Consider the following 10,507-nt stretch of genomic DNA (forward strand, 5'->3'; position numbering starts at 1 on the left):
ACAGTGTCTTTTTGATGGGTACTCATTTTGCAGACGGGCTCTTTTATTTATGCTATTAACTAAAAGCTTTCATTTCATCCCGATTTGCTAGGTGTGTAATAATTCTGCCTTTGTCTTTTTCAACTTATATATTTATCTATTGTTCTATCTATCTATCGTCTATCTCTCTATCTGTCATCTATCATCCGTCTATCTATCAATTATCTATCTATCTATCGATCATCTATCACCCATCTACTATCTATCATCTATCATTTACACCTGTCTTCTTTTCATTGTGTAAGTACGGGAGACAGGAGACCTGCCCTCCCCAGAGGTTGGGGCGCCATGCAGCACTGCTGGCCAGCACGGTGTCACACGCAGGTCTCTGAACTCACCCATCTTGCAGAACTAACTTTATACCCATTATGCAGTAACTCGCCACTTCTGGTCCCCCAGAGCCCGAAAGCACCATTCAACCTTCTGCTTCTGTGAAGTGTGACTGCTGTAGACCCCAGTGGGAGTGGACCCAGGCAGTGTCCGTCGGGCTCTGACTGGATCGTTTCAGTCACCTCTCAAGGTTTCTCTGCATCGTCACGCCCGGCAATGTCTTTTTTCATGAGTGAATGGTATTCCATGGTATGCATAGAAGACATTTTCTTTATTCATCCATCAATGGACATTTAGGGTGTCTTCATATCTTTGCTACTGTGAAGAAATTTTGCAGTGAACGTGGGCATACAGATATCTCTTTGAGACTACAATTTCAATTTTTTCACATAAATACCTAGAAATCTATTTTTAACATTTTGAGGAACTTCCAGACTTTTACACAGTGGCTGCACCATTTTGCATTCCCATTACCTATCTTTAGTTTATCTTGTATTTCAATCACATGTCTTACTGCATTGTCAGAAATTCTAGAACTGATGGTACCTGATTTCGTGATGAATGCCTCCCTTTCTTCCTGCTTCCAGTTGGAGCATCTCCAGTGGCTCACTTCACTATGGTGTACGTTTTCAGGTTTTTGAAGAGTTTTTCCTTGCTTGCTTCTTTTCTTGTTTTTGAGTTTTTCTCAGAGCCTTCAGTGCAGGTCGTGGGGTAACATAACGGGCCAGGGTCCCTCTTGTATGGATGATGAATTATTTTGCCCACGTCTTCCTGTCCCAGAGGAACAGCCTGCTGGGCATCTTTTTGCATGTGTTTTCACAAACTGGGTGCTGTGTTTTGCATGCTTCTGTTTTTACTTTGCATAAAAGTCTCTGAGTACGACCGCTAGGAGTTTGGGATGCTTCCTGCTTACCACGTGTGTCAACTGGGAGCCTCCGATGCCCCAGAAGTCTCTGGGGCCATTACTGCACGGACATGTCCTCCACACTACCACAGGGCAGCTGTGGGTCCTTGGACTAGTGGCCTTTGGAGGCTCTGTGAGAATTTTGGGGGCCTATTGCTAGGAGTGGAATTGCTGGTTCCCGGGGAAAAGTACACACTTTGATTCATAATGTGTGATCCCAGAGAGAATGGCTGCACAGTCCACACACCTTCCCCTGCCAGCAGGGCATGGATGCCCATGTTCCCATGTGTGTCCTGGTCGTACACAAAATCTGGTGAAGAACAAAGAAACCAAACACTTGCGTTTCAGGAAACCCTTTCTCCCTCCCATCCCCAAAGTCAACCAGCCTTGGCTAGTTTCTGCTTTGCCAGTGATCACTTTCATTAATCTAAATAATGTTTTGAATATTATTTAAGATAAATAATTTTATCTTGCAAAAGAATTATCCTTCTGTGTCTCCTTTCTGAAATTCTCATCAGGATTGGCACCCATGCAGACATTGTCAAACGTTTTTGCTGGAAACCTGTGGCTGAGGCTTCTCAACAGTAACTCTTACCTGGCCCTAAATCATCTTTGGGGCTGGAGGTGCGGCCCAGTGGTAGCACACCTGCCTAGGATTCCCGAGGCTCTGTTCTCAATGCCCACCACTGTAAAAAAAAAAAAAAAAAAAAAAAAATCATCTTTGATTCCCTAAGACATGATAGCTGAGTTAGTTACTGCACTTTCAAGTTTAATGGACTGCTTGTTATGGGCAAATACTGGGCCTTACTGCCTGTAGCGATCCTGTCATTTCCCTGATAACAACTTAAAACACCCAAGTCATAACTCAATATTAATCAAGGTCCACAAGATACAGTCCCTCACCTATTTTTTGTATGGCCCACCAGTCTTAAGAATGGCTTTTTTTTTTTGGCAGTACTGAGGTTTGAACTCAGAGCCTATACCTTGAGCCACTCCACCAGCCCTTTTTTGTGACAGGTTTTTTTGAGATAGGGCCTTGTGGAGCTATTTGCCTGGGCTGGCGTGGAACCGCGATCCTCCTGATGTCTGCCTCCTGAGTAGCTGGGATTACAGGTGTGAGTCCTCGGTGCCCAGCTAAGAATGGCTTTTAAGGACAGGAAGTGTGGCTTAAATGGTAGAGCACCTGTATTGCAAGCACAAAGCCTTGAGTTAAAACAGTAGTCCCACCAAAAAAACAGCTTTTAAACCTGGTACACATGCCGATAATCCCAGCTACTCAGGAGGCAGAGATGGATCCAGGCTAGCCCAGGCAAAAGTTAGCAAGACCCCATCTCTCCCACAACAAGCTGGGTGTGGGGTGTGCGCCTGTGGTCCCAACTATTCAGGAGGTGGAGTAGAAAGATCTCAGTCCAAAATCAGCCTGGGCAAAAGTCAAAAACAAATTCCAAAGCAAAAGGTCTGGGGATAGGCCTAAATTTGTAGAACTCCCGCTTTGTAAGCTCAAGGCCGAATCCAATCCCTCAAAGGGGAAAAAAAAAGGAAGAAAGGAAAAAGAAAATAATGGCTTGTTCATTTTTAAATGTTTGAAAAAAATTCTTTTTTTTTTTCTGTACTGGGATTTGAACTCAGGGTCTCACTCTTCTGAACAGGCACTCTGCTGTCTGAGCCACGCGCACAGCCCTTTTGCTCTGGTTATTTTGGAGATGGGGGTCTCACTTTTTGCCCAGGCCAGACTAGACTGAGAGCCTCCTATTTTATGCTTCCTGTCTTCACCAGAATCCGACTTTTTTCCTTCTTCTGTTGAGATGGGATCTTAAACTTTTTTCCCAGGTTGGCCTTAAACTATGATCCTCCCCATTTCAGCCTCCCAAGTAGCTAAGATTACAGGTGTGAGCCACTGGTGCCTGGCTGAAAAAGTAATTTTTTTAAAAGAGTAATTCAAGATGTGAAATTCATATGACATTCAGATCTCAGAACCCATAAATAAGAGTCTTTTTGGAAGCCAGCCTTGCTGTGTGTTTCAGGGTTATCTCTGGCTGCTTTCTGGTTCTGAACACGGATGTGAAGTTGTCACCAAAATCCCAAAACTGCAGGCTGAAAATCCTATTCTGCAACTCTTACAGAGAGCTTTGCCCCTCCCCTGGTATAAATGATTCAATCAACAATCCTCAAGGGCAAGCTGCTCTTGTCCTGTGGACATTTACTGTCCCGCTAGGGAAATGCAGCACAGGGTGATAACTGCTGGGATGGAGCCATAGCGGGATGGGGTTATCTCTACCCTGGGGAGATCAAGAAAGGCTTCCCAGAGGTGGTGCTGTCTAAGTGGAGACCCAAAGATTGAGAAGGAACCAACCCAATGAAGAAGGCTGAGGAGGCGGGAGCTGGCAAGAGGAATGTTCCAGACAGAGAGCAGCGCCCACCTGCAGAGCCAGGATCAGGGAGACATTTGCATTATATTTGCATCAAAAGCTTATTTGTAGTTGGCCAAGCTTAGTTTGCATATGAATGAAAATTTGCCTATTTAGCACTCTTGGTGATACAAGCCAGGAAGGGGGAAGGTCAGGTCATAACTCATTCGTTTGTTCACTCATTCATTCAACTCATATTGACTTTGCCTTCTGAGCAGATCTCTGCCTATGGCCCCGGTGGTCCCGTGAGAAAACCTCTGGACCGAAGAAGCGATTTGCATGAGTTTGTGTGACACAGGGCCAGGCAAGGGGTTCGGACACCTGAGGGCTGAGAACCGTGCTTGGATATTGATAAGGAGTCACATTGTGGATGGCCCAGGTTCACAGCACGACTTGTGACACGTGGGGATCTGAAGAATCCCCAGTCTCACCATCCAACGCCAAGAACTCCTCCACCTGACACAGGGAAGGAGGTGATGACACTTAGCCCAGTCTCCAGCCGTTGATGACACAGGGATTTCCTATGCTGAGCACCCCATGTACACAGACCCCAGTGACAGTGGTCTCGGGACCCCCAAGGGTCCTGCCCACCCTCCCATCTGGAGGGGGCACTTTGGCTTTGCTTTGCATTAATAAACCTGCTCCTGCTTAGGTCTCTTCTGTCTGTCCTTGAATTCTTTCTCAGGAGACCAAGAACTTTCTGGTCCCTAGACCCAGCGACAAAGGCTCTGGAAACATGGGAGGGAGGGCCCACTTCACTTCCCTCCCCCTCTCCCATTGCCACCTGGTCATTTCCCCAGCCTCCCTTGCAGCTACGGCTGGAATTATCACCCAACTTTGCTCAATAAGACAGGTGACATCTGCTGAGAAATGTCTGAAAAAGTCTTCTGATTATAGGTGATGTCACACATGACACCATCACTTCCCCTCTTGCTTGCCTTTGCATGGAATTGTGAAGGTGGCACAATAGAATCTGTGGCAGCCTTGCTGTGATCATGAGGTAATGAGTATCTGCACAAAACTGGTCATTGAACTGCTGCACCAAACCTGGGACTGCCTGCCTTCAGGGGACTCCTAGCTACACAAGGTCACTGTGTGTTGTTGCTGATACCAGAGGTTCTGAGCTGCTGGCAATTTCACACCCGGGGACACCTGGGCACGTGTGGAGACATTTCTGGTTTTCACTACTATCGTCTAGAGGCCAGAGGCCAGGGGTGCTGCTGTATCTCCTGCACTGCATAGATGGCCTCTCCCTCCAAAAAATTATTACCTAGTCTAAAACATCAGTAGAGCCACGAGGAAAACCCCCAGCTTTCTTGGCTGATACAAACTGTGAGAGGTGACCAGGGCCATGGGAGGGTGAACAGGTCAAAGTCCCCTGAGGGTGCAGGAAACAGGAGTTCATAGAGGAATTCCTGCTGGTTTCATTCATGTAACACTGGCAGGCTTAGGGCAAATCCCACGGGAGAGCTGTGGACTCCCGTCCCACAGGTGAGACTCCAGTGTGGCGCCTCTAGAGCTATGGCTGCCTCTACCCAGTGCCTGCTGTGCCCCACAAGAGTCACCTCACTAGAGTTTCCCAGTGTCCTGCAAGGTGGTTGTTGTCACTGGAGTTTTAAGGCAAAAGTCCCAGCTCTGAGAATCCTGACAGATGAGGCTCCCCGATACACCATTACAGACAAGTAGTGGTGAGGGCAGAGAAAGGAGATTTATTTGAGTATGGCCACATTGAGAAGAACAGATGAAGGGGTTCAGTGACCCCAAGTTGGTCTTGGGGTACCGAGATGAGCCTTAGGCTCAAACAGAGGAAGAATTGGGGCAGGGGCAAGAGGCATGCAGAACTTCGCAGTTGCAGTCAAAGTGCGTCTGGTTGATTATCATCTCAGTTCTGGTTCTGTGAGGTGGCCCCTGAGGGGACATGTTTGCTCCTGCTTTAGGGATGAGCTCATCGTGGGGTGATCTGGCCATGAGGCTCTGCTGTTCCCAGAATCCAAGGTGACAATGACTGGAAACTTTCAGGAGCCTTTTTGAAGGTCTGGAGCAGGGCATCATGAAAGCTGACAGCCTCTGGTACCTGTATCTTTGTGCCTTCAGCAGTGGGGAGTGATGAGATAGATGGCAAGCACTAGTTTTTAGGCAAACACTCTGTGGGTGATTAACACGTCTACATGCAGAGCTAAGCAGGAGCTGACCCGAACTTTTAAGACAAAGGAAACAGATGGAAAATGAGGCAGGCAGGCCAGCCTTTCGTCCTGTTTTTAGTCACCTGGTGGGCCCAAGTGAGGAGTCGGTGCTTTTCAGCAAAAGTAGGTTCTAGGTATCTGGTGTCATGTCACTTATTCCCATTGCAAAGCTGGAAAAACTGAGGCTCAGAGGTGACAAGGGGTAATAGCATGCTTTGTGAAGACTGATTGTCGGGGCGTTTTTGTTTTTTATTGACACAGGGTCTCACTATGTAGCCCAGGTAGCTCAGGCTGGCCTTGAACTCATGCTTCTCCTGCCTCAGCCTCCCAAGAGCTGGGATTAGAGGTATGCAGCACCACACGTGACTGACTGGTAGGTTTTAATTTGCCATTACTAGGAAAATCACTTAAACATTTTACCTTTTTGAACCTCAAGTTCCTGATCTGTGAATAGCCATCTGTACTTTCTAAACATTATTGAATGGGCTTATTAAGATAATAACTTAGGTAGAAGCTCTTAGCACAGGGCCTGTTACAAGGTGAACCTTTTGCAAATGGCTGCTGTTGTGACAATGACCAGTGCGCCCCCAGGGGGCAGGCAGTGGGGTTGCTCTGCCCAATGTCAAAGCCAGGTTTTACTGCCTGAGTTGCCCACCTGCAGCAGGGACCCAGGACTGAGACAGGAGATTCTGGGAGCCATAGGGAGCCAGCAGAGGGTCAGGAATGGCCAGGAGGCCAGGGGGCCTGGGCGGGAGTCAACAGTCACTGATCACTTTAGGCAGAGACTGAAAGGATATTCTGAGATTACACTGGTCCTCCGTCCCGACCAGGCCTGAGTGGTGAGGTCACAGTCCTTTCTGTCCACCTGACTGAGGAGGGGAGACCTATCACCTGGAAGCCCAGTGGGTTGGAGCTGATTCTAGACAGAGGGTGTGGCCCTGGAAGGAGGGTGTGGTCACCAGTTTGGTCTTTGCCCTGAGGTCACCAATGGCTGGAGCCTCAGGTCTACAGGTGAATTCCTTTGTCAGAATGGGGACAGATTTCTGCGAAGCAGGGTTCCACACCTAGAGAGAGTCCCTTGGGAAATTTCTTAGCTTGGTTCCCAGAACCGCTTCTGAGACTGGCTCCCCCTCACCCAGCCCTCTTCACTGGTGCTGTCACTTTCACTCAAGGCCAAATTCATCTGGGGACCCCATGGAGGTGGGCTAGACAGGCACAGGGGATAAAGGCTGACTGTGTGGTGGGTAGGGACTGATGGCACCACAGGGCTGTATTATAGCAGGCCTTCATAAACGTGTGACCACTCCGGCAGTAAAAACCAAGACCAGGTGCTAGTGGCTCATGCCTGTAATCCTGGTTACCAGGGAGGCCTCTGCTACACAAGAGGATCACAGTTCAAAGCTAAGCCAGGCAAATAGTTCATGAGACCCTAACTCAAAAGTACCCAACACAAAAAGGGCTGGTGGAGTAGCTCAAGGGTAAGAGTGCCTGCCTTGCAAGCATGAGGCTCTGAGTTCAAATTCCAGTAGAAGCAAACAAAACTAAATCAAACCACTCCAAACCAGCTGAGACAAAACATGGCCAGCCAAGACCACAGCTAACTTTTCTTTACTTCACACGAATAGTGTTTGCATATCATTAGCCTCACTCCCATCATGCATTCGATGCCCCAACTCATTCAGAAATCCCATATGAGGACAGAAAATGGAGTAGACCCTATTCTGGGCCAGTCCTACCCACCCCCATCTTGATTTAGGGATAACTCTCCATGCCTTGAAATCCTGAGGGCCTGTTTCTTTCTTGGGGAGCCCACACTGCTCCTTGGGGTGCAATAAAGCTCTCTCTCTCAAGTTGTGCTTTGTCTCCTCTCTGAACTCTGTCTGTGATTGGGACAGGAACCTGGAGGCACCAGATGGAGGTCCTGGCCTTCCTGCCAGCAGCATCCAGTTGTCCAGTGAGGCCACACAGAAGGCAAGTACTTTCTAAAGAGACTGCAGACCCAGGAGAGACTGGAACTCTCCACACTGCACTGCTGAATTGCTCGGTTCAAATGGCTTCCTAGCTAGGTTTTAGCTGGTATGACCTGTGCTGATACAAACGCACTTGTAAGTGTTGTTTGGCGCCTTGCTGTGGTAGCTGTATCCAGGAGTGGACTCGCTGAGTGACGTTGTAGGTGGTTGTCAGCAGTAGGGGACACTGCCACCCACACTCTGCTCTCAGCAGCAGCATGACAGTCCTGGTGACCAGTGCTACATCCTTGCCAACACTTGGCATTGTCAGTCACACAGCTTTATCCTCTGTGAAGAGGCAGCACTGTGCACGTGTGATTTGCTCGCTTTTCTGGGTGTCATACTCTTCTGTGTGTGGCGCTGGGGACAGAAGCCAGGGCCTTGTGTATGCTGGGCAAGAACTCTACCACTGAGTGGCACCCAGACTTTAGATGTTATACTTAAATAAAAATCCACAAAATCTGTCCGTCTGCCAGCTTTCCTCATAGCACTTGGCTGGTCTCCCTCTGAGTCCCATTCATGGAAGGGCAATCTGTCCAGGTGCACAGGGCCAGCCTCAGAAAGGACCCACACTTGTTCATGTCTGTCCTTGTTTTCCTTTTGTACTGGCCACTCTGGCCTCCTGGACAGGCAGTCCCCAGAGCCTGTGTCTAGGTCCCTGGCACAAGACTTGGCCTTTGGCAGACAGCAAGGACCTAGGTTGCCCCTCTGGACCCCTGAGAAGAGAAGGTGCAGAATGTCACAGCAGCCCCATGGTGGCTGTCCACCAAGCCCTATGGAGGGTTTGGTCACAGCCTAGGTGCCTGCACAAGATCCCAAGAGGCTCTGTGCCCTCCCTTCCATCTGCTTTTTTTTGTTTTTATTGTGATAAAATATACATGACACTCATTTCCAAGTATATGCTCAGTGGCATTGCATCTATTCATATATATATATATATATATATATATTTTTTTTTTTTTTTTTTTTGGATGGGACTGGGGTTTAAACTGGGGACTTCAGACTTGCAGAGCAGGTGCTCTACCACTGAGCCACACCTCCAGTCCATTTTGCTCTGGTTATTTTGGAGATGGGGGGGTCTCACAAAGTATTTGCCCAGGCTGGCCTCAAACCTTGATCCTCCCGATCTCAGCCTCCCAACTAGCCAGGCTTACAGGTGTGAGCCACTAACACCTGGCTGTGTCTATTCATATTGAACCATCATGACCCCTGTCCATCTCCAGAACCTCTCCTTGCCCCCAAATTGAAGCTCTGCCCCCATCAAACACTAGCACCTATTCTGTCACTTGTTTCTGGGATTTTCTCTGGGGACTCCACAAGGACAGAGCAGAGTCCATTGCCCTCTGGGTAAGAAAGAGTCCACAAGTCTCAGGTAGCACACTGCAGTTTCATTAAATCAATAAAAAATAGTGACTGTTACTTAACCGTTGTTTGAAGTCTGGGTTTCCTTTAGGGTTAGCAAAGGCTCTAAGTTCAGTGCTGAGACAGTGTGTAGATTTAAAACCTGTTTGCTGACAGGTTAATGAAGCCCTAATAACTCTTTTAGCAACAGGGAAATACTGGCTGCTTACGGGGACCTCACTCAGGGCCAGGCACCGTTAATCCACAGGGAAAGGAAAGGCACCCGGTACCCTTTCTTCGTTTTTTAGTAAGTACTTCACTTCTGGCCCTGTCGCCGAGTTACCTCCTGAGTGACGATTCATTTTCTAAGTGAAAAACAAGCTCAGAGACCTCATGTCCTCTGTCCAAGGTCACACAGCTGGCAGGTATGGGCCACCCTGAAGCTCCATGAGTCGTCCGTATTTATTTTGGAATCCTCCCCAAGTAATTGAGTGAGGATTTTTAACAGAGTTTTGCTTTTATTTAAATAAAGCCAGTTTTTCTTTTCTGATTTTCTAAAACATGTTTGTATGCTCCATCTCTAAAAAAATATAGCCAGACACTCCAGAAAGTGAAAACCTGACTTTGCAAGCCCTCTTATGATACATAGTGGCCTTGCCCAGGAGGCAAGGTTTGGCAAACAACTTCCAAGTTCATGTTTTGGCTGGGCACACTGGTACATGCCTGTAATCTCCGTGGCAGAGGCAGAGATCAGAAGGATGAAGGTTCAAGACCAGCCTGGACAAAAAGTTATTAAGACCCCCATCTCAACAAACAAATTGGGCCTAGTGGCATATGCCTGCAATCCCAGTCATGTAGGGAATGTATGTTGGAGATTGGAGGCCCAAGCCTGGCCCCAGACAAAAATGAGAGACCCTATCCAAAAAAGTAACACTTTTTTTTTTTTTCTGTAGTCTTAGCACTTGGGAGCCTAGGGGTGTGGCTCAAGTGGTGGAGTGCCTATCAAGAGCAAGCACCTGAGTTCAAACTGCAGTATTGCCAAACTCAGGTTTTATCTGCAAGTCATTCCATCCATGACCTCTTTTTCCTAGTTCTTTCTGTGATCTTCAGAGAGAACAGAGGCAGGGTGTGGAGGTGATAAACCTAACCACTCCCCCTTTCCCATAAGGGTTTTGTTTTCAATTGCACAGACTGGCAGCTGCCCCCAGCCAGACACGAGGTTGTTTTCTGAGCATTGGTTTCTCATTGGGATCTTGGTGCAATAAGGAAGTTGTCAACTAAAACTATTTTTTT

Source organism: Castor canadensis, chromosome 8, assembly GCF_047511655.1.
Source record: "Castor canadensis chromosome 8, mCasCan1.hap1v2, whole genome shotgun sequence".
Taxonomy (NCBI): Eukaryota; Metazoa; Chordata; class Mammalia; order Rodentia; family Castoridae; genus Castor; species Castor canadensis.